Source organism: Spinacia oleracea, chromosome 2, assembly GCF_020520425.1.
Source record: "Spinacia oleracea cultivar Varoflay chromosome 2, BTI_SOV_V1, whole genome shotgun sequence".
In the NCBI taxonomy this organism is placed as follows: Eukaryota; Viridiplantae; Streptophyta; class Magnoliopsida; order Caryophyllales; family Amaranthaceae; genus Spinacia; species Spinacia oleracea.
Genome location: NC_079488.1, coordinates 94,224,483 through 94,246,409, shown reverse-complemented (window position 1 = coordinate 94,246,409; position 21,927 = coordinate 94,224,483). Strand labels below are relative to the sequence as shown.

General features: G+C 31.6%; 1 non-coding gene across 1 annotated transcript; it reads left to right on the top strand.

The window, feature by feature from the left end:
* The first annotated feature begins 19,741 nt into the window (after window positions 1-19,741).
* TRNAE-CUC (transfer RNA glutamic acid (anticodon CUC)) lies at window positions 19,742-19,814 on the top strand. Its single transcript has one exon. It is a non-coding gene; the product is annotated as a tRNA-Glu (tRNA).
* The last annotated feature ends 2,113 nt before the right edge of the window (window positions 19,815-21,927 follow it).

Genomic DNA, 21,927 nt, shown 5'->3' with positions numbered 1-21,927 from the left:
AGCTGGACCGGGTTGACCTAAGCGAGATTTCGAACCGGTAATGGGACCGAGTTGAACCGAACATCTAACAATAGGTTGCAATTATTTTTACTTGTAAATTTAGAGACGGATTCAAATTCCGTCTTTAAATCCGTCTCTAAATTTAGGGACGGATTCAAAAATCCGTCTCTAAATATTAGATACGGATTTTTGAATCCGTTCCTAAATTTAGGGACGGATTTATAAATCCGTCTCTAAATATTAGATACGGATTTTATGGAATCGGTCCCTAAATTGAATTAGCGACAAGGTTTTTAGTAACGGACGTTATCCGTCCCTAAATCCGTCCCTAAGCACACATAGCGACGGATTTGACCAATTTAGAGACGGATTTGGTCCGTCGCTATATGAGCTTTTTTTTGTAGTGTCCTTTCCCAAGTCTCATCCTAGGACAAAATAAGGATCTCAACCCTATTCCATGTTTATCATTTTTGTCGCTATCCACAAACACGGAATAGGGCTTGTATCCCAATTCCTGCCCTAGGACAAGATAGGAATCTCAGCCCCATTCCGTGTTTATCATTCTTGGTCCAATCCATAGCACGGAATAGGGTTCCCACCCCAATTCTCACCCTAGGACAAGATAGGGATCTCAGCCCTATTCCGTGTTTTTTTCATTTTTGTTATTACGCGTACCTTAACTAAGACTTTGTCAAATTTATTATAGGTAATATTATTTAACCAATATTTTTATTATGTTTTTAATAATTTATTGTTAAATAGGTTGTTTTTTAAAAAAGTCATTTATTAATTATATAATCAATAAATAATTTATCCAAATGAAAAAAGCTGCAGGAAGACCGTCGTCCATTTACGTTTTTAATTACTTTTTTTGAGGGAATCGCCAATGACGACGCCTATGGTTGTGGTGACAGTGACGGAGCTGCACCGACAGGAATGGAGGGGTGAGGGGGTGGGCCCACCGGAATGGAGTTAGAAGAGGGGTAAAGGGTGGGTTGGTAGGTAGGAAGGATAAGAGTGTAATTTCCTTATAGAAAAGGTGGGCGATATATGTAAAAATGGGCGACAAATAGTAACACCCTAAAAATATACTAAGGGTATCGTATAATTACTCCATCTTCCAACAAACTCACACACTTGAATTCCCCTTCTCCCTCTCCCATGCAGGCGGCCCAACATACCACATTGGCCCGGCTTCATGTAGCTGTTGCTCCCCCTTCCCCCAAATTTTTGGCTGGATAGGTATGCACGCAGCTCAGCGTGCATACTACCTTCAACGACGCCGTTTATGCAGTTTTAGAGGCAATCTCCCCTTTCTTCTTTAGCGCCTGACTCTGTGTTCTTTTTTTTCCCTTTTCTCTTTTATCAAGCTTGTTTTCAAATCATTCCCTCTCCTCTTCCCTTTTCAGATTTGTTTATGATAATTTTGCAGCAATTAATCACCCCAAGGTATTTTTGTTCAGTTCCGTTTATCTTTTCGCTAATTTTTCTTTTAATCTTCTCTTCTTATTCAATTTGCTAGTCTGAAAACTTTAATTTCTAGCTAATTAAGTGGAGTAAATCCGCATTTTGTTTTCTTAGTATTGCTATTACCCTTTTTTTTAATATGATTTTAGTTTATAATGATGGGTGTTTAACTGTTCTTCGTTAAATTGCCCCTGATTTATAATCATTTCCTACATTATCTTGTTTTGGGGATAATTTTTTGATTTTCCTTTTTATTTTTGTTGTTAATATGAGATTCCTATCATAATTATGCATTGTTGAGGTTGGGTTTTGTGGCGGAGGACGAAATTGGGGATTGAAATGTGTCTGATGTTTGATGTGTTCTCTTGTTCTTGTTTAGGAGTAATGAAGAGGTGAGTTTTGGAAATAGTGATGATGCGAAGATGATGGATATTGAGAAAGTAGAAGTTGTGGATGGCCAGACATGTTTTAGGTAAAATCTGTTTACAATAATTCTGAACATATCTCACTTATATTCTGAACATGAATCACTTATATTCTGAACATGAATGTCTTTGTTTTAAATTTATACGAAACTAATTTTATTCGTCTTTGAACATAAAGTGTTAAGGTATGAACATTATTATATTATATGTGAACATTTTTGTTGTTGCTATTAAGTTATTAGTATAAACCTATTTTATTTTCAGATAATAAACATGTGATGTTAATATATGTACAATGTACAATTATAACTGAACATCCTTTTTACCTTTGTTTTTAACAGTATGCAAAGAAGTAATAGTGGTCAAGAAAATTACACTTGAGAAACTGAACATTTCTATTTTTGTAATATCTAGAAAGAAATATGTGGTAAGAGAGCATTACCGGGTGTTGTTAATCCTTTGTAATATTTTGTGTAAGTATTTGAACATGTATTGTCTTAATTATGAACATTGTGTGTCATGTTTTGAACATTTCACTTCAATTTGTGTTTTAGTACATTTTAGGGTGGATTTGGATCTCAATCTAAGAAAAAGAAAGTAATATATTCGATGTATGCTCTAAATTATGCTAATAAGGTATATTTGAAGATTTTTTTTTGTCTTAATATATTATTCATTATCTTTATTAATTTCATGTGGTTCCTTTTGAAGGTACTCTCAATAGCGGGATTGTCTACTTCTCTTGATGTTCGTGTATCGCTCTATGATGAGATTATGGCCATTTTTGATAAATAGTTTGATATAACGATTATAGATATTTTATTCGTCGAATATCAATATGTAATACATTTGAACATCTTATTTACGAGTAATATCTTACGTCACTTTCTTAAGTACTTGGCGTTTAAGTTTCTTTTTGTATTTCTGTTTAGATTGGAGAATGGTTAGTTCAAAGTTCATTATTGAACATATGTAATGATTAAATGAACATATGATCTAATACATTGAACATAAGGTGAATCGTATGTGCTATAATAATAAAAATATAACACATAAATTGCCTCAAACTAACCTTTTCCTTCCTACCGGAAAATCATAAAATTTTTAACTAGTTGAACATAATTCGGTATAATTTGAACATAAGACTTGAGAAACTGAACATCACACAAAAGTGTTCTTATTTATGAACATATCATTGTTTTATAAAGTTGAATTTTTTGTGTTATAAATTGAACATTGAACATTGAACATTGAACATTGAACATCATCTTTTATAAGTTGAATATGATGAATTATAAACTGAACATAACAAATTCTGAATCAATATTCAGAAATTACTAAGGGAGGGCCTTATAAATTATGAATAGAAAAAACTTTTAACCCCAAAAAAAATTATAGAAAAAGAAAACTCCTTTATCAAAAGAATGAATAAACATTCAACTGAAATCTTGATCATCTTAAACTCCTTTCGATGTTTATCTGTCAATCCATCAACAAACCCAGCCTTATAGTATACCTCGCTCCCACCAGATCTCCCCACCTTATCTCCTCCAAGAACTCCATGATTTCTCCTCTTTTTCATCATCATCTTTCGCCGCCGACTTCTCCAACATTTTGATGAAGACTTTGACGGAGGTTATTGCGACGGAGTTAGGGTTTGATTGAGGACTGGTTGATGGCGATTTATCGCCGTAGATGATGATTTAATCACAATTTGGTCGGTCATGAGAGAGAAATCTCATAAATTTGACGGTGTTTCAATGAAAAATCAACTTGAAAGATGAGAGAGAGAGTGCTTGTGGATTTGCTGCGGGTTTTGCGTGTAGAGCAAAAAAGCCAATGATACGCGTCGTTTGTGTGCGTATGCAGCTATTACTGGCTGGATAGGTATGCAGCCATTAATTATTACCCCCTTCCGGCCAACCCAACCGCCTAATTTTTTGCTGTACTCGGGTACATCCAGACTTGGCTGTACTCCATCCAAAACAACGTCGTTTTAATATACTGTTATGAAAATGAACATTTACTATTTTGAAAATGAACATTTACTATTTTCAAAATGAACATTTATTTATTTATTTGGAAATGAACTTTTATCTACTCATTCGAATATGAACGTTTATCTAATTGGCAATCCTCATTTATTCAACCAATTTAGAAATGAACATTTATCTACTCATTCGAATATGAAAATTTATCTAATTATTTGGCTATCCTTATTTATTCAACCAATTAGAAATGAACATTTATCTACTGATTGTGAAATGTGTATTTACTGATTTGAAAATGAACATAGTTATTGCATTACTATGTTATTACTTTGAACATATATTTACACATATTGGGCAATTAAAACATGTCAAATAACATATTTTACCAAAAAATTGAACATTTTAGGCATTGCCAATGTAAAATTGTACTTGAATTACAAGATATTGGTAGAAATCATCCACTTATTTTTCTATATCTTCAACCTTGAATCTTGCTTTTGATGTAGCCTCGAGTTTTATATTTTTGATCGTGTGTATGAAGTGTGATTTGAACACAATATTTGACTTTCACGGTTTCAATTTCCTCATTGTTGTAGGCTGAAAATGAAAATAATAAGTAATTTGATATGATGATCACAACTAATTTAAAAATTAACATTTACTGATTTGAAAATTATGAGCATGCAAAGAAAACAAATTGGTCAAAAAGAAAGGGTTTAAAAGGTGTTCAGTAATAGAACAAGAAAGAACAAATAATACAAAATGTATGAACAAATAAAACAAAAGTATGGACAATTTCATTATGACGTTAACCAGATGACTATTATGAACAAACAAATGAAAAAAAAGAACAAACCATTCAACAAACAAGAACCAACAATATAAAAATAAAATTCTAGAAGAAAGAACAAACAATACAACAATTATGAACATTTTTATGATGAATTTATAAAAACAATATGAAAGAACAAACAGTACAACAAGAAAGAACAAACAATATAAAAAGAAAGAACAAACAATACATACACTTGTAAAAACATAAAAGATCAATGAAGAGTTTAATTTCATTATGAACATTATCAGATGATTATTATGAACACACAATTAAACAATAATGAACAAACAATTCAACAAAAAAGAACAAACAATATAAAAAAGAACACCAAATTCCAGAAAAAAGAACAAAAAGTACAACAATTATGAACAATTTTATGATGAATTTAAAAAACAACATGAAAGAACAAACAATCAAACCAGAAAGAACAAACAATACAGGCGCGTCGTTTTTTAGGGGTACAGCCAGAGCTGGCTGTACCCGGGTACAACAGTTAGGGGTTAAACCCAACCATTTATTGAGTGTAGCGCCCAAAACTTAACCTAGCCCAACACATATACTCATTCATTGCCAATTTGCCACCCACTAATGCCCCTTCTTGGACTAATATTTTTGCGACTCTGTCTACGAGCAACGTTCACGAAATGAGAACACGTGTCAAACACAGATTTTTTTTAAAAAAAAAACCAATATTAAATCTCAGTACACTTGAAAAAGAAAGAGCACCAACTTGTTTTACAAAAGCGAATAAAATTTCAAAATGGCGTGAAGTTACGGCGGAAGAGATTAAAGCACTTCTTCAACAAAAGTTGGGGTATAGTACCATTTGATGCGTTAAAGAACTTGGTTGGTACAAAATGGGTATATACAATATAAACCGACGAAGATGGTCATGTGATTAGTCATAAGGCTCGTTTGGTTGTTCTTGGTTTTTGCCAGCATGAAGGTATAGATTACTCTGAGCCTTTTAGCCATGTTGTTAAATCAACTATTGTTCTATTGGTTTTGTCTCTAGCTCTTTCCTATAATTGGGTCATTCGTCAAGTAGACGTTAAAAATGCTTTTTTACAGAGTGATCTAATTGAGGAGGTCTACATGAAACAGCCTGCTGGTTTCATTCATCCTGGTTTTCCTAACCACATTAGTCGTCCTAGGAAAGCAATCCATGGTTTGAAACAAGCTCCTCGAGCTTGGTATCTTCGCATCATCATTTTTCTATTACAACAAGGCTTCTTTTGTTATCAATCAGATAATTCTATGTTTACTTTTCGTCGTGACAAATTCATTGTTTATCTTCTTCTTTATATCGGCGATATCATTGTCACAGACAACTCATCTTCTTTGATCACCAAAATCATCTCTCTTTTGTCTGACGAGTTTGCTATGAAGGATTTAGGTGATCTTCATTACTTCATAGGAGTTCAAGATGTGTGTACATACTTCCATAGGTTTATTCTTGTGTTAGAAAAAAAATATGTTCATGATTTTCTTCTGTAATTACATCTGCATACTACTAAACTTGTGCGTAGTTGCGTACTCCTCTTCCTAGCCGTACCACACTTTCTGATAGAGACAATGATTTATTATCCGATCCTACTGAGTATCACAATATAGTTGGGGCGATCCGGATACTTGATTATGAAAGACCTTACATATGTTGTGCATTTAGTTTTCCAATTTATGCATGCACCCCGCACATCTCACTTGTTGTTGGTTTGCTAGTCTGAAAACTTTAATTTCTAGCTAATTAAGTGGAGTAAATCCGCATTTTGTTTTCTTAGTATTGCTATTACCCTTTTTTTTAATATGATTTTAGTTTATAATGATGGGTGTTTAACTGTTCTTCGTTAAATTGCCCCTGATTTATAATCATTTCCTACATTATCTTGTTTTGGGGATAATTTTTTGATTTTCCTTTTTATTTTTGTTGTTAATATGAGATTCCTATCATAATTATGCATTGTTGAGGTTGAGTTTTGTGGCGGAGGACGAAATTGGGGATTGAAATGTGTCTGATGTTTGATGTGTTCTCTTGTTCTTGTTTAGGAGTAATGAAGAGGTGAGTTTTGGAAATAGTGATGATGCGAAGATGATGGATATTGAGAAAGTAGAAGTTGTGGATGGCCAGACATGTTTTAGGTAAAATCTGTTTACAATAATTCTGAACATATCTCACTTATATTCTGAACATGAATCACTTATATTCTGAACATGAATGTCTTTGTTTTAAATTTATACGAAACTAATTTTATTCGTCTTTGAACATAAAGTGTTAAGGTATGAACATTATTATATTATATGTGAACATTTTTGTTGTTGCTATTAAGTTATTAGTATAAACCTATTTTATTTTCAGATAATAAACATGTGATGTTAATATATGTACAATGTACAATTATAACTGAACATCCTTTTTACCTTTGTTTTTAACAGTATGCAAAGAAGTAATAGTGGTCAAGAAAATTACACTTGAGAAACTGAACATTTCTATTTTTGTAATATCTAGAAAGAAATATGTGGTAAGAGAGCATTACCGGGTGTTGTTAATCCTTTGTAATATTTTGTGTAAGTATTTGAACATGTATTGTCTTAATTATGAACATTGTGTGTCATGTTTTGAACATTTCACTTCAATTTGTGTTTTAGTACATTTTAGGGTGGATTTGGATCTCAATCTAAGAAAAAGAAAGTAATATATTCGATGTATGCTCTAAATTATGCTAATAAGGTATATTTGAAGATTTTTTTTTGTCTTAATATATTATTCATTATCTTTATTAATTTCATGTGGTTCCTTTTGAAGGTACTCTCAATAGCGGGATTGTCTACTTCTCTTGATGTTCGTGTATCGCTCTATGATGAGATTATGGCCATTTTTGATAAATAGTTTGATATAACGATTATAGATATTTTATTCGTCGAATATCAATATGTAATACATTTGAACATCTTATTTACGAGTAATATCTTACGTCACTTTCTTAAGTACTTGGCGTTTAAGTTTCTTTTTGTATTTCTGTTTAGATTGGAGAATGGTTAGTTCAAAGTTCATTATTGAACATATGTAATGATTAAATGAACATATGATCTAATACATTGAACATAAGGTGAATCGTATGTGCTATAATAATAAAAATATAACACATAAATTGCCTCAAACTAACCTTTTCCTTCCTACCGGAAAATCATAAAATTTTTAACTAGTTGAACATAATTCGGTATAATTTGAACATAAGACTTGAGAAACTGAACATCACACAAAAGTGTTCTTATTTATGAACATATCATTGTTTTATAAAGTTGAATTTTTTGTGTTATAAATTGAACATTGAACATTGAACATTGAACATTGAACATCATCTTTTATAAGTTGAATATGATGAATTATAAACTGAACATAACAAATTCTGAATCAATATTCAGAAATTACTAAGGGAGGGCCTTATAAATTATGAATAGAAAAAACTTTTAACCCCAAAAAAAATTATAGAAAAAGAAAACTCCTTTATCAAAAGAATGAATAAACATTCAACTGAAATCTTGATCATCTTAAACTCCTTTCGATGTTTATCTGTCAATCCATCAACAAACCCAGCCTTATAGTATACCTCGCTCCCACCAGATCTCCCCACCTTATCTCCTCCAAGAACTCCATGATTTCTCCTCTTTTTCATCATCATCTTTCGCCGCCGACTTCTCCAACATTTTGATGAAGACTTTGACGGAGGTTATTGCGACGGAGTTAGGGTTTGATTGAGGACTGGTTGATGGCGATTTATCGCCGTAGATGATGATTTAATCACAATTTGGTCGGTCATGAGAGAGAAATCTCATAAATTTGACGGTGTTTCAATGAAAAATCAACTTGAAAGATGAGAGAGAGAGTGCTTGTGGATTTGCTGCGGGTTTTGCGTGTAGAGCAAAAAAGCCAATGATACGCGTCGTTTGTGTGCGTATGCAGCTATTACTGGCTGGATAGGTATGCAGCCATTAATTATTACCCCCTTCCGGCCAACCCAACCGCCTAATTTTTTGCTGTACTCGGGTACATCCAGACTTGGCTGTACTCCATCCAAAACAACGTCGTTTTAATATACTGTTATGAAAATGAACATTTACTATTTTGAAAATGAACATTTACTATTTTCAAAATGAACATTTATTTATTTATTTGGAAATGAACTTTTATCTACTCATTCGAATATGAACGTTTATCTAATTGGCAATCCTCATTTATTCAACCAATTTAGAAATGAACATTTATCTACTCATTCGAATATGAAAATTTATCTAATTATTTGGCTATCCTTATTTATTCAACCAATTAGAAATGAACATTTATCTACTGATTGTGAAATGTGTATTTACTGATTTGAAAATGAACATAGTTATTGCATTACTATGTTATTACTTTGAACATATATTTACACATATTGGGCAATTAAAACATGTCAAATAACATATTTTACCAAAAAATTGAACATTTTAGGCATTGCCAATGTAAAATTGTACTTGAATTACAAGATATTGGTAGAAATCATCCACTTATTTTTCTATATCTTCAACCTTGAATCTTGCTTTTGATGTAGCCTCGAGTTTTATATTTTTGATCGTGTGTATGAAGTGTGATTTGAACACAATATTTGACTTTCACGGTTTCAATTTCCTCATTGTTGTAGGCTGAAAATGAAAATAATAAGTAATTTGATATGATGATCACAACTAATTTAAAAATTAACATTTACTGATTTGAAAATTATGAGCATGCAAAGAAAACAAATTGGTCAAAAAGAAAGGGTTTAAAAGGTGTTCAGTAATAGAACAAGAAAGAACAAATAATACAAAATGTATGAACAAATAAAACAAAAGTATGGACAATTTCATTATGACGTTAACCAGATGACTATTATGAACAAACAAATGAAAAAAAAGAACAAACCATTCAACAAACAAGAACCAACAATATAAAAATAAAATTCTAGAAGAAAGAACAAACAATACAACAATTATGAACATTTTTATGATGAATTTATAAAAACAATATGAAAGAACAAACAGTACAACAAGAAAGAACAAACAATATAAAAAGAAAGAACAAACAATACATACACTTGTAAAAACATAAAAGATCAATGAAGAGTTTAATTTCATTATGAACATTATCAGATGATTATTATGAACACACAATTAAACAATAATGAACAAACAATTCAACAAAAAAGAACAAACAATATAAAAAAGAACACCAAATTCCAGAAAAAAGAACAAAAAGTACAACAATTATGAACAATTTTATGATGAATTTAAAAAACAACATGAAAGAACAAACAATCAAACCAGAAAGAACAAACAATACAGGCGCGTCGTTTTTTAGGGGTACAGCCAGAGCTGGCTGTACCCGGGTACAACAGTTAGGGGTTAAACCCAACCATTTATTGAGTGTAGCGCCCAAAACTTAACCTAGCCCAACACATATACTCATTCATTGCCAATTTGCCACCCACTAATGCCCCTTCTTGGACTAATATTTTTGCGACTCTGTCTACGAGCAACGTTCACGAAATGAGAACACGTGTCAAACACAGATTTTTTTTAAAAAAAAAACCAATATTAAATCTCAGTACACTTGAAAAAGAAAGAGCACCAACTTGTTTTACAAAAGCGAATAAAATTTCAAAATGGCGTGAAGTTACGGCGGAAGAGATTAAAGCACTTCTTCAACAAAAGTTGGGGTATAGTACCATTTGATGCGTTAAAGAACTTGGTTGGTACAAAATGGGTATATACAATATAAACCGACGAAGATGGTCATGTGATTAGTCATAAGGCTCGTTTGGTTGTTCTTGGTTTTTGCCAGCATGAAGGTATAGATTACTCTGAGCCTTTTAGCCATGTTGTTAAATCAACTATTGTTCTATTGGTTTTGTCTCTAGCTCTTTCCTATAATTGGGTCATTCGTCAAGTAGACGTTAAAAATGCTTTTTTACAGAGTGATCTAATTGAGGAGGTCTACATGAAACAGCCTGCTGGTTTCATTCATCCTGGTTTTCCTAACCACATTAGTCGTCCTAGGAAAGCAATCCATGGTTTGAAACAAGCTCCTCGAGCTTGGTATCTTCGCATCATCATTTTTCTATTACAACAAGGCTTCTTTTGTTATCAATCAGATAATTCTATGTTTACTTTTCGTCGTGACAAATTCATTGTTTATCTTCTTCTTTATATCGGCGATATCATTGTCACAGACAACTCATCTTCTTTGATCACCAAAATCATCTCTCTTTTGTCTGACGAGTTTGCTATGAAGGATTTAGGTGATCTTCATTACTTCATAGGAGTTCAAGATGTGTGTACATACTTCCATAGGTTTATTCTTGTGTTAGAAAAAAAATATGTTCATGATTTTCTTCTGTAATTACATCTGCATACTACTAAACTTGTGCGTAGTTGCGTACTCCTCTTCCTAGCCGTACCACACTTTCTGATAGAGACAATGATTTATTATCCGATCCTACTGAGTATCACAATATAGTTGGGGCGATCCGGATACTTGATTATGAAAGACCTTACATATGTTGTGCATTTAGTTTTCCAATTTATGCATGCACCCCGCACATCTCACTTGTTGTTGGTTTGCTAGTCTGAAAACTTTAATTTCTAGCTAATTAAGTGGAGTAAATCCGCATTTTGTTTTCTTAGTATTGCTATTACCCTTTTTTTTAATATGATTTTAGTTTATAATGATGGGTGTTTAACTGTTCTTCGTTAAATTGCCCCTGATTTATAATCATTTCCTACATTATCTTGTTTTGGGGATAATTTTTTGATTTTCCTTTTTATTTTTGTTGTTAATATGAGATTCCTATCATAATTATGCATTGTTGAGGTTGAGTTTTGTGGCGGAGGACGAAATTGGGGATTGAAATGTGTCTGATGTTTGATGTGTTCTCTTGTTCTTGTTTAGGAGTAATGAAGAGGTGAGTTTTGGAAATAGTGATGATGCGAAGATGATGGATATTGAGAAAGTAGAAGTTGTGGATGGCCAGACATGTTTTAGGTAAAATCTGTTTACAATAATTCTGAACATATCTCACTTATATTCTGAACATGAATCACTTATATTCTGAACATGAATGTCTTTGTTTTAAATTTATACGAAACTAATTTTATTCGTCTTTGAACATAAAGTGTTAAGGTATGAACATTATTATATTATATGTGAACATTTTTGTTGTTGCTATTAAGTTATTAGTATAAACCTATTTTATTTTCAGATAATAAACATGTGATGTTAATATATGTACAATGTACAATTATAACTGAACATCCTTTTTACCTTTGTTTTTAACAGTATGCAAAGAAGTAATAGTGGTCAAGAAAATTACACTTGAGAAACTGAACATTTCTATTTTTGTAATATCTAGAAAGAAATATGTGGTAAGAGAGCATTACCGGGTGTTGTTAATCCTTTGTAATATTTTGTGTAAGTATTTGAACATGTATTGTCTTAATTATGAACATTGTGTGTCATGTTTTGAACATTTCACTTCAATTTGTGTTTTAGTACATTTTAGGGTGGATTTGGATCTCAATCTAAGAAAAAGAAAGTAATATATTCGATGTATGCTCTAAATTATGCTAATAAGGTATATTTGAAGATTTTTTTTTGTCTTAATATATTATTCATTATCTTTATTAATTTCATGTGGTTCCTTTTGAAGGTACTCTCAATAGCGGGATTGTCTACTTCTCTTGATGTTCGTGTATCGCTCTATGATGAGATTATGGCCATTTTTGATAAATAGTTTGATATAACGATTATAGATATTTTATTCGTCGAATATCAATATGTAATACATTTGAACATCTTATTTACGAGTAATATCTTACGTCACTTTCTTAAGTACTTGGCGTTTAAGTTTCTTTTTGTATTTCTGTTTAGATTGGAGAATGGTTAGTTCAAAGTTCATTATTGAACATATGTAATGATTAAATGAACATATGATCTAATACATTGAACATAAGGTGAATCGTATGTGCTATAATAATAAAAATATAACACATAAATTGCCTCAAACTAACCTTTTCCTTCCTACCGGAAAATCATAAAATTTTTAACTAGTTGAACATAATTCGGTATAATTTGAACATAAGACTTGAGAAACTGAACATCACACAAAAGTGTTCTTATTTATGAACATATCATTGTTTTATAAAGTTGAATTTTTTGTGTTATAAATTGAACATTGAACATTGAACATTGAACATTGAACATCATCTTTTATAAGTTGAATATGATGAATTATAAACTGAACATAACAAATTCTGAATCAATATTCAGAAATTACTAAGGGAGGGCCTTATAAATTATGAATAGAAAAAACTTTTAACCCCAAAAAAAATTATAGAAAAAGAAAACTCCTTTATCAAAAGAATGAATAAACATTCAACTGAAATCTTGATCATCTTAAACTCCTTTCGATGTTTATCTGTCAATCCATCAACAAACCCAGCCTTATAGTATACCTCGCTCCCACCAGATCTCCCCACCTTATCTCCTCCAAGAACTCCATGATTTCTCCTCTTTTTCATCATCATCTTTCGCCGCCGACTTCTCCAACATTTTGATGAAGACTTTGACGGAGGTTATTGCGACGGAGTTAGGGTTTGATTGAGGACTGGTTGATGGCGATTTATCGCCGTAGATGATGATTTAATCACAATTTGGTCGGTCATGAGAGAGAAATCTCATAAATTTGACGGTGTTTCAATGAAAAATCAACTTGAAAGATGAGAGAGAGAGTGCTTGAGGATTTGCTGCGGGTTTTGCGTGTAGAGCAAAAAAGCCAATGATACGCGTCGTTTGTGTGCGTATGCAGCTATTACTGGCTGGATAGGTATGCAGCCATTAATTATTACCCCCTTCCGGCCAACCCAACCGCCTAATTTTTTGCTGTACTCGGGTACATCCAGACTTGGCTGTACTCCATCCAAAACAACGTCGTTTTAATATACTGTTATGAAAATGAACATTTACTATTTTGAAAATGAACATTTACTATTTTCAAAATGAACATTTATTTATTTATTTGGAAATGAACTTTTATCTACTCATTCGAATATGAACGTTTATCTAATTGGCAATCCTCATTTATTCAACCAATTTAGAAATGAACATTTATCTACTCATTCGAATATGAAAATTTATCTAATTATTTGGCTATCCTTATTTATTCAACCAATTAGAAATGAACATTTATCTACTGATTGTGAAATGTGTATTTACTGATTTGAAAATGAACATAGTTATTGCATTACTATGTTATTACTTTGAACATATATTTACACATATTGGGCAATTAAAACATGTCAAATAACATATTTTACCAAAAAATTGAACATTTTAGGCATTGCCAATGTAAAATTGTACTTGAATTACAAGATATTGGTAGAAATCATCCACTTATTTTTCTATATCTTCAACCTTGAATCTTGCTTTTGATGTAGCCTCGAGTTTTATATTTTTGATCGTGTGTATGAAGTGTGATTTGAACACAATATTTGACTTTCACGGTTTCAATTTCCTCATTGTTGTAGGCTGAAAATGAAAATAATAAGTAATTTGATATGATGATCACAACTAATTTAAAAATTAACATTTACTGATTTGAAAATTATGAGCATGCAAAGAAAACAAATTGGTCAAAAAGAAAGGGTTTAAAAGGTGTTCAGTAATAGAACAAGAAAGAACAAATAATACAAAATGTATGAACAAATAAAACAAAAGTATGGACAATTTCATTATGACGTTAACCAGATGACTATTATGAACAAACAAATGAAAAAAAAGAACAAACCATTCAACAAACAAGAACCAACAATATAAAAATAAAATTCTAGAAGAAAGAACAAACAATACAACAATTATGAACATTTTTATGATGAATTTATAAAAACAATATGAAAGAACAAACAGTACAACAAGAAAGAACAAACAATATAAAAAGAAAGAACAAACAATACATACACTTGTAAAAACATAAAAGATCAATGAAGAGTTTAATTTCATTATGAACATTATCAGATGATTATTATGAACACACAATTAAACAATAATGAACAAACAATTCAACAAAAAAGAACAAACAATATAAAAAAGAACACCAAATTCCAGAAAAAAGAACAAAAAGTACAACAATTATGAACAATTTTATGATGAATTTAAAAAACAACATGAAAGAACAAACAATCAAACCAAAAAGAACAAACAATACAGGCGCGTCGTTTTTTAGGGGTACAGCCAGAGCTGGCTGTACCCGGGTACAACAGTTAGGGGTTAAACCCAACCATTTATTGAGTGTAGCGCCCAAAACTTAACCTAGCCCAACACATATACTCATTCATTGCCAATTTGCCACCCACTAATGCCCCTTCTTGGACTAATATTTTTGCGACTCTGTCTACGAGCAACGTTCACGAAATGAGAACACGTGTCAAACACAGATTTTTTTAAAAAAAAAAACCAATATTAAATCTCAGTACACTTGAAAAAGAAAGAGCACCAACTTGTTTTACAAAAGCGAATAAAATTTCAAAATGGCGTGAAGTTACGGCGGAAGAGATTAAAGCACTTCTTCAACAAAAGTTGGGGTATAGTACCATTTGATGCGTTAAAGAACTTGGTTGGTACAAAATGGGTATATACAATATAAACCGACGAAGATGGTCATGTGATTAGTCATAAGGCTCGTTTGGTTGTTCTTGGTTTTTGCCAGCATGAAGGTATAGATTACTCTGAGCCTTTTAGCCATGTTGTTAAATCAACTATTGTTCTATTGGTTTTGTCTCTAGCTCTTTCCTATAATTGGGTCATTCGTCAAGTAGACGTTAAAAATGCTTTTTTACAGAGTGATCTAATTGAGGAGGTCTACATGAAACAGCCTGCTGGTTTCATTCATCCTGGTTTTCCTAACCACATTAGTCGTCCTAGGAAAGCAATCCATGGTTTGAAACAAGCTCCTCGAGCTTGGTATCTTCGCATCATCATTTTTCTATTACAACAAGGCTTCTTTTGTTATCAATCAGATAATTCTATGTTTACTTTTCGTCGTGACAAATTCATTGTTTATCTTCTTCTTTATATCGGCGATATCATTGTCACAGACAACTCATCTTCTTTGATCACCAAAATCATCTCTCTTTTGTCTGACGAGTTTGCTATGAAGGATTTAGGTGATCTTCATTACTTCATAGGAGTTCAAGATGTGTGTACATACTTCCATAGGTTTATTCTTGTGTTAGAAAAAAAATATGTTCATGATTTTCTTCTGTAATTACATCTGCATACTACTAAACTTGTGCGTAGTTGCGTACTCCTCTTCCTAGCCGTACCACACTTTCTGATAGAGACAATGATTTATTATCCGATCCTACTGAGTATCACAATATAGTTGGGGCGATCCGGATACTTGATTATGAAAGACCTTACATATGTTGTGCATTTAGTTTTCCAATTTATGCATGCACCCCGCACATCTCACTTGTTGGTTGTTAAGCGTATATACAGGTACTTGTAGGGTACTTCAGACTTCGGTCGACCGAAGTCTATGGCTTCGCCCCGCCCCAGACATATCAATCATGATTGCCTACTCAGATGCAGATCGGGCAGGTTGTCCTGATAGTTGTCGTTCAACCACTAGTTATGCCATTTTTCTTGGCGGCAATCTTATTTCCTGGCTCTCGAATAAGAAACCCATTGTCTCCAAATCTTCCACATAAATAGAGTACCGCGTTGTTGCATGCAAGGTACATGAGACACTCATGATTCGTTCCTTGATAGCTGACTTGAGAATCATCATCCGCGCACCCGTAAATTTATTTTGTGATAATATTTTGGCGTCTTATCTTGCAGTAAATCCCATTTAGGATGAACTTAGAAAACATATCAAATTAGACTATCATTTGTTTTGGAGTGTGTTGCTCATGGTGATTTAGTTGTACGTTATGTCCATACTAATTTACAAATCGTTGACATTTTTATGAAAGGTTTGTCGGGCCAACGTTTTGAATTTTTAAGGTCCAATCTGTACGTGGTCCCATGCACAGATTAAGGGGATGTAATAGAGGATACTAAGGGTATATTCGTAATTATACTAGTGTACGATATTTTATTATATATATGACTCTCAAGCACCCGTATTAGAGTAAGCCGTACCATTATATTCACAATTACATTGTTAATTACTAGTGGAAGGAATGCTTATCCGAATAGCTGAATATACATAGTAGTTTTTTTTAAACAAAAATCATTAAACAACCAAAGAAAAGGAAAAGGGAACAGAAATAAAACTACAGTTACAAGATCAAAAGAAAAAAAAATATACGAAGGAATGAGACATGGCATATCCACACCCCTAATGTCCATGTCCAGGATTCTACTAAGAGTTACGGAAATACCCTTCACGTGACGGTTTCAAGAGGTTGAACCCCTCCTTGATTAACGAGCCAGTCCGCTGCGCTGAGGGAGTAATCTCTCTCCTAATCCACCTCATCATCACTCTTAATAAGAGTTAGGTACCAAAAAAATATAAGAAATACACTAACTCTTATACATTAACTCTTAGATAACTTTATCATATTTTTAATTTTATTTTTGTAATAAAAATGCCAAAAGGCAAACACAATATCAATCAACATTCCACCTCACCCCCTCTTAATTTCCAAGAGTTACCTCTTATTTAGAGGATGTCACCATCAACCTCTAAATAAGAATGGGCTAACAGCTACCCCAATTTTGTTAAGAACTAGCTCTAAAAATTTCTCTCTCCTTAAAAGTGGGATAAGAGTCCTTTAGTATTGATGTTCTAATGGATACCAACCATAGAAAGAGGAACAAATATACAAGTTCTATTGGGGCCCATAAAAGAAATCTCATTCTCAGCTAATTACGGAAGTACATGATTTAGATAGTCAATCAACTTATGGTAGTTAGAATGGTCCTAATCGTTGATTTAATAGGTTGGTAATGCCAGCGAAAGGATGGACCCTTTGTGGACCGTTTCTTGACCTGTCACTAATTATGATCAAGTCTTTAAAAGATACTCCACTACTCACTAGTGTCTCAATTAATGTGTATAGGCTGTATAACTCTTGACCTCCCTTAAACTTGTGTTGTTTTCTATAGGATTATTGTCGTTTTTAACTGTCCTTAGAAAATGATGTGACTTAGGTAAACTAACTAAACCCACCAATTGAGTAAGGTATAGATGTTAATGGGTGGAGCGGATCCTTGCATCCTCATCTAAATTTTCAACCCCATCAACAATTAAACACTCCATCATCTGTGGCGGGTAAAAAATTCATCTTTACCCCCACCCCAATAAGTAGAAAACTAAAGTATCCTTTCTTCACCATACACTTGGGTATCCACATCCACCTAACACCCATCTTATTTGATCCAAGATTCACCACTCACTATCAAGTTAGGATTTTAATCCTACAGAAAAACTTACTGCAAAAGAGTACAAATAAAATATATTTGATGTATTTTTTGCATATTTATTACGGAGTAAATTTAATATATTTGGTATTTTTTTTAAAAAAAATGTTACATAAAATACGAGAATAAAATGAACTATATGTAATATATTTAAAACTAAAAGACTTTTGAGTCGAGCGGGGCTGGTAGGGGGCGGTTAACCTTAAAATTCATGTCGGCCCCATCACCCATGGTGGACACAATATTTGTCCCCATCGATGCTAGGCAAGTCTCCCAATTAGACGTCTCACTTATATCCCTAAGGTAGACAAAATTTGTTGTCTTTGTATAGTTTATTGTATTTTCTATGTCTATGGGGGTCATGGACATAAAATAACCATCATATTTCGGTTTGAATTTCATTAACGTGTCAATTCTATGTTCGATTCACCCGATTTTTTCTAATGTTTTATAAAAACACATATTTTTAATGAGCACGTAGTTTTTGGGCTCGGGCGATGCTCTGGGTTAATACATTAATAACATTCACATTTTTTTACATTTTTTTTACAATGATAACATGAAACATGTAACAGCTTAGTAGTAAACGCTTTATTGTTTAAAACTCAAGGTAAGGGGTTCAAACCACATGTTAATAAGATAACACACATGTTTACTTTTTTGTACATTATGCTATTGAATCTCAAATATATTTTGGCGCACCTGCGTAAAATGCATACTTCCTCCATTTCACAATAGATGCATCATTTCTTTTTTCACGTATTCCAACATACTTTTTTGAATATTAATATCTCTAATTGCGTGTAAGTAAAAATTATAAAAAATTGATATTTGAAATCCTGACATTGATACGAATTTAACAAGATCTCACTTGATTATGTTTGTTTTTACATAATGTGAAGAGTAATTGTCAAAGTTAGTTAATGAATAATGTTCAAAAGAGAAGCGATGCATCTATTGTGGAACGGAGGAAGTATAAATTACACTAATTCTTAAATGGACTTGGTCCACACTAAATTGTTTGTAGATCATGCCTTAAAATAAATTTATTGGCATTTTATTAAGATTATTATGAAAATAATATCAAATTAGTGGCGTTGATACATATTGTGCTTGAATAATGTGATTTAAATTACAATTCGCTTTTAAAAACATAGGGTTATTATGTTCTAAGAATTTGAGTGTTTAATTTATTATTGTTACTATATGAACAATAAAGGTTACTATGAGTGGGATCCTACTACATGTACACCTAGTGTACAAGGGATCTTGTACACCATGTTTTTCTATTGGTTAAAATGGCATATTTATTGTCTTTCATTCTCATTTTTTAGTGGGTTTGATGATGTGTCAGCACATTAATGGAGGTGTACATGTAGCCTTTTCCATATGGGTGTAAAAAGGAAGCTAGATAAAACTATTAATTCTGGGTCCACTCTAATACAAGCTAGTGAAAATTGAAACTGTCAACAGGTGTCTTATTCTATCAGACAAATACTAAACAATCGAATATTGAATCAACAGTTCCGTTGTAGTCTAGTTGGTCAGGATACTCGGCTCTCACCCGAGAGACCCGGGTTCAAGTCCCGGCAACGGAAGTTTTCTTTTTTGTTCCATAATGTGTTTTTTTCTTTTATTTCTTTTATTTTTTCCCTCCAGCGGTCTCTTTCTTCTTGAAAAATTTCAGCTGTATTATTGCACATTCTTAATGGAAACAAGAAAAATACTTTATTATCATTCATAGCCTTTAACTCTTTAACTTTTCTACATCATGACATTATTAACGACTTTTTTGATAAATGTGTTAAATAATAAATCAAGGTTAGTTTATTAAAATTAATAGTACTTCGAAAAAACTGCCATAAATCATAATATTTCGGAAAAAAAACATTGAAAATATTTATATACAAATCAAGCATGAATTACCAAATAAAATGAATCAACAAAATATCAATCAAATCTAAGAAAAATAAGTTAAATTCAACAAGAACTACCTGGATAAAAATCCAACTAAATTTGCAATAAAAAAAATCTAATGAAGAAAATGAATTAGAGCACCAATCAGATTTGAACGCAGAGTCAAAGAAGACGAAGAGATGGCAGAATTAACATCTTCAATGTTGTGGTTTTGAAGAGTGTAATTCAACGTCTTCAAGATTTTCTGAGTGTATGGTGGCAGTGGCGCGAATTATAACTGGCAGTGAACGACAAAAGTTGTGATACGCAAATAAAAAGTTAAGTCCTCATAGTTAACCATGGCTAGGCAAAACATAAAAATTAAAATGAAAATCTTCATTAATGTTATGTCAATAATAAACAACAATAGAGGGCTACCCAATGATAATCTAAATTACCATTGAGAATGTACAATAGTACAAGGCTATTTCATTAGATTTTGATAAATTATGCTGATAAAAAATAGTCTTTTAATTAAAAATACTACGTATACTCCGTATATCTCTTAACTAGATTTTAGCCCGTGCGATGCACGGATTCTATTAAATTGTTATGTTTAAATAAAAATCTTATGTATATACCACTTTAATATATTAGATTAGATTAGTTTTTGATTTTACATTGAATTTCATTAAATTTTTTATTTATTATGAGAGTGTTTGTTTTTGAATGAAATTGTATATGCGTAATATTAATAATTAATTAATAAAAAATATCTACGTGATACTTAATCATTGCTTTACGTGGCACCAGACTTTTTTAATTCAAAATTAATTTTGAAATCTTATTTTTTTCATTGGCCGAAACCATTAGATTTTTCTACTTGGCTCTCTAATATTGGATTAATGCTTGATTTAAATTGAATTTTATTTATTTTATTTTAGATTATTGTTTGATTTTTGGGGAATTTATTTTAGATTTTTTTTTTATTATTAGAGTGTTTGATTTTAGGTGGAGTTGTATATATTAGTAATTAATTAATTAATTAAAATATCTACGTGTGCTTGATTTAAATTGAATTTTATTTATTTTATTTTAGATTATTGTTTGATTTTTGGGGAATTTATTTTAGATTTTTTTTTTATTATTAGAGTGTTTGATTTTAGGTGGAGTTGTATATATTAGTAATTAATTAATTAATTAAAATATCTACGTGGTGCCTAATTAATTATCTACGTGGCAATCGATTATTTTTTAATTATTAGAGTGTTTGATTTTTGATGGAGTTGTATATATTATTAATTAATTAATTAAAATATCTACGTGACAACTAATTAATTATCTACGTGGAATTTGATTTTTTTAATTCAAAAAGAAATTAGAAATCTTATTTTTCATTGGCCGAAACCATTAGTAATCCTAGGTGGCGCTCTAATATTTCAGCAAATATGACTCCATTGGTCGAAACCATTAGATTTTTCTACGTGGAGCTCTAATATTGGATTAATGTTTGATTTTAAATTGAATTTTATTTATTTTATTTTAGATTATTGTTTGATTTTGGATGAATTTTATTTTAGATTTATATTTTAATTATTAGAGTGTTTGATTTTAGATGGAGTTGTATATATTAGTAATTAATTAATTAAAATATCTACGTGGCACCTAGATAATTATCTACGTGGCAATCGATTTTTTTTTAATTATTAGAGTGTTTGATTTTCGATGGAGTTGTATATATTAATAATTAAAATATCTACGTGGAACCTAAATAATTATCTACGTGGCACTTGATTTTTTTAATTCAAAAAGAAA